This window comes from Mastigoproctus giganteus, chromosome 4 (assembly GCF_048544385.1).
Source record: "Mastigoproctus giganteus isolate SK-2022 chromosome 4, ASM4854438v1, whole genome shotgun sequence".
In the NCBI taxonomy this organism is placed as follows: Eukaryota; Metazoa; Arthropoda; class Arachnida; order Uropygi; family Thelyphonidae; genus Mastigoproctus; species Mastigoproctus giganteus.
This window is the reverse complement of record NC_143578.1, coordinates 237,556,306-237,560,875: the sequence shown is the minus strand read 5'-3', so window position 1 is coordinate 237,560,875 and position 4,570 is coordinate 237,556,306.

Below are 4,570 nucleotides of genomic sequence, written 5' to 3'. Positions count from 1 at the left end.
AAATGTTACATCATTTGCAACAAAAAACTTCTTATGAAAACTTTGTTGCAATTATGTTCGATTTTTGTAGCAAATTCTGTAATCGTGATTTTTATTGTAAATTACGTTTGTGTTTTTTGTTGCAAATTGAGTTTGTGTTTTTTGTTGCAAATTATGTTTTTTTTTTTTTTTTGTTGCAAAATATTTCTGACCCTTTTTTGTTAAGAAGTTTTGTTCCAAATTACGTTTATCTTTTGTTGTTATGAAGTCTTTCTTTGCAAATTATGTTTATTATTGTCAAGATCTTTAGTTGAAAATCATTTCTTATTGTGAATATTTCGTTGCAAATATTTGTTATTAGGAAATCTAATGTTTCTTAATAAAGATTTTTTTTGCTTCAAGATTTTTGTTCATTTTATGAAAATTTTTGTTGCAAATAATGTTTATTATGATTTTTCTTTGCGAATTATGTTCTTTTCGGATTGTTTGCATTAGTGGTGCAATTCAGGCCATGAGGTGCCAATGTGTTGTATTGTAGTGTGTGCATATTGCGAGGTTGAACCCGAATATACTATAAATGTCTAATCAGCAGTTTTGTGGCGTAGCCTATTGGATAAGGGAAGGTGTCCCTGAACGGATTTCCTTTTACTGCTCAGCGGTTACAAATTAAGCAACACAGCCGACCAGTTCGTTGAAGCGGTCGCTTTTCTTTCTTCTCCCTCAACCCACTCTTCGTTTTTCTTCACTTTCTTGGACTGACAAACACAGAATTCCTTCGAATGGCCCCTCCCTCCACAGTCACACCCTCACTAAGAACACATTAGCCGACATACGCACACTGACCTTTGACTCAGCCAGAGCGCGGCCGTTAAAAAACGAGTACGCGCGTGTTGTTGTTTACCTTGAGGGCTTTGATGGAGGACAACAGACAGGAAGAGGTCATCGCAACAATAAAATCTTTATTATAAACCAAGAAGAAACGGGAATGGGGGATAAACCACGAAGAAGACCAGTAAACACAGGGAGTAGTGCCTATTTGGACAGGTGGCCACAAGTGTCAGAAGTTAGCTGGCGTTTCAATCGAAATCACACACACCGATTCGCCAACGAAGGGACCCTCGTCTTCATTTGAACTCACCCGACGGGCGGACTTTTATCTCCTTTTCCGCCGAATGCCGTGAGGATGGGGCCATCAGCAAAGCCCAGACATGTAATAAAAGTATCGTCTGACCTTGATATGCGCACTAAGCGAGTTGGACTTTTTTTTTTGCGTGGTCGCTCGTGTAATCAGACAGCGAAACCCTCTTACTAAACACGCACCGAACATCTTACCTTGGATCTGGAGGGGGGGGCTCTTTGCTCTACAGCCTTTGTTCTTTCAGTTGAATTATAGAGTAGTAATAGATCGATATCAAGATAGACCTAACGTTACTCAGTTTTTAGCGGGTTGCGTCCACCCAGTTCTGGAAGTCGCTTTCTGGATAAAAGATACTTTTCTGTTGGGCAAACCATCTAATCTTTCAATAGATGTGAATAGGGCGAGAAGGATTTTTGTTGTTGAAGTTCATATCCATTCTCAACCAATAAAGCACAGCATCACTGAGTAAGTCCTACTCAATATATTCTTCTTTTCCAGCCCAATCCTGCAAATAATCAATTATCACTGCTAAATCCTTCTATTTCCGGTTCATACATAACCTTCCGTTTTCGAACTATCCTTGAATTTCAAGATCCTTCTTGTTTTAGAAACATCGGCAACTATGGCCATATTGCTCCTTACTGTGTAAATTGCGTGTGTTCTGTGGTAGAGTTTCTGTTTGCTGGATGAAAAATCATGCCACCCTCGTCTCAGCCACGTTGCGAAAGCGGCTCATAAAAATTCCTCACGTCATCGACGGGACTCGAACTCAGGTCTTTTCCACCCGGTATGGGGACGATGGCAATTCCACCATTTCAGGATACAATCCAATGAGTGTGAAACATTTCCCTATATTGACTTGATTGATAATAAAGGATGGTATCTTCCATCACGGGGTACTTAAATATATTAATTTTTATGACTGAAGCACTGGAATGCATGGATTGTACAAAATAAATGTACAGAATGTACATTTTGTAGAAAATATGTGTAGAAGGAATGTACAAAATATCATGAGGTATTTACAACAGGTATTTCGAGATGGACTATTTCTTGTGCCAAGCATGTACATCAAGGTTTTTCCTTTTAATATAAAGCTAAAGAGCAATAAGGGACAATATAATGCCCCCTCTAGTTATGTTCCCAACTATGGGTAATATCTAAATTGACCCATTACGTCTAATTTAAAAAAAGTACAATCAGTCTATTAGCGATATACATTAATGGCTTGAGGTCTTTTTTTTTATCTGGTCTTGCCTCCAGAGGATTCCTTATAATTGGGGGGTGGAGGTTGACGCCAATCATCATTCATCATATACGACAGTCTCTATCAAGACACTATGAATGTCGACCCAGGGACACATGCAACACAGGAATAGTTTTAGAAGCGAACCACCCCTTTCCAATTCGACCTATCTAACCCTCCCCAGAAACGCTAACCGTGGGATAGTCTGCTCATGCAAGAAAAATTCTCCCTACCCTAGAAACTATCAACTTAGTGATATGAGTACGCTCTGTGTGGCAAACATAATCAGAGAAATCTCTAAGGGGTCGTCCGGATAACTCATGTGTCTCTGGGGAGGTGGAGAGGGGGGGGATTATGCGTCTCTAAGGACGGAGAGGGATTATCGTATCCAGCATAATTCAGAATAACAATCTCTGGACATTCTAATCAATGAGGTTTTGTGGTTTTTGGTTTGATTTACGGATTGCGCATGGGAAAGGTTGGAGTTTCCATCTGTCCCCTAAGAGATTAATTAATTATATAACTGAGACTTCCTGGGGGTTGTTCCATTAGGGGATGGTCGTTTGCCGTGAGAAACAGACGGGACAATGAAATGATGACTCTACGGAACGTTTCATTTTTTTTTCGAAGCCCTTCCCGGAGGTTAACTTATGCGGGTCGTAAACCACCTTATTAATACCACCATTACAGTCATGTGACCATCCCACGTGTGATTCACTTTAATGCATTCGAGTCCTTTTTAAATTTCAACTGCGGTAAATAACGAAAAGCTTTCAAATCGAAGACTGTGGCGCCACCTACCCTTTGTGTGGGATTGAGATAAGGTGATGGGAACGCGTGGAGTCGTTAAAAGAACAGGATGGTGACTCACCCACTTGGGTCACCTGCTGGCCACTCGTGGGCTCTCTTATGAAAAGGGGCGATCGAAAGGGCGCCTACAGAAACACTTTTCAATCTTCGTCTTTTAACTATTACAGACTTTGTACCCTTCGGAGTATTTTATATTTGCGAGAACCCTTAGATCGATAATTATTTTGTGGTCTTTAAAATTTTCAAGATAAATCCATAGTAGATTATTATCGATTTGGTTGTTACAGTGATGCTACTGAAATAAAAAGAAAAAGAAAAGATCCTTTGATGGTGAGTATTAACCATGACATTCAAAGTCTGCTTTATTTTGGCACATACTATACATATGAAGTAAAAATCTCGATTAACCTGCTCCGAGTTAACTGGAATTGGGCTGAAAGGTGTATGTACATATGTGCATACAAGGAGGAAGTGTTTTTATCTTGAGGGGAGGGCAAGGGAGGTAGTCATTTTGTTGCTCGTAAAACTCGCGACCACCAAAGTGATGAGAGCTTTTTCTTATGTTCAGAGGAAGGTGCACCAAGTCCCTATCTCTTTCTCCTCCTCCGCTTCTATTGTGTGGAACTGCATGCATCCAACTGCACTGGCAGCCCACACCAGGACGCTTTCCCCCCTTGCAAAAACCCAGGTGGGTGTCCAGTAGATAGCGAATGATGCAAAGCACTGTTCACATCCGCTCCTATCTGACAGATTTATGGCTCTGGAAAAAGATTTTGTGATCCGCAAGACAATAGAGTTCCCTCTCTTTGGAGGCGAGATTACATCCAAGTCTCCCACCTCCTGAAGCGTCTCGAATGTCCAATGGCGCAATGAGTTGAAAACCGCGGGAAAGAAGACGTCAGAAACCGCGTTATATAATTTAATTACATTACATACAATGCATTTTCTAAATCTGCTTCCGCGTTTTAATCGATCTCATACTCGCCCCCCCTTGTTTCGGTTGACTTTCATTTAAAAATCTTATTCAGTGTACACGTTGCTTTCTTCTGTTTTATAGCATACTTTATTATTCATTAATCGGTCCCCTGACCGGGGGATCATTTGCGCAACTGAAACCGACTTTTCCCACAGGTCTTGAAGAGAAATTTGTCATTGCGCAGACGTAGTGCGCATCGAAATTGGCGCGAAAGAATAGATGCACAGATGTAGCCCAAATGCTATGCACAAAATTAAAATTAATACTATGTGACGTCATTGCTTTGGACTATATTAGGAGATCATTTGTAAAAACAGAGGGGGAGGTCAATTGCGAGACCGAAGGTTTGAAGGAAGTGAAAGTATCAGTCAATAAATCTCCGAGAGTGAGTGTAGCCTTGGACTTTGAAGTCCATTAAAAC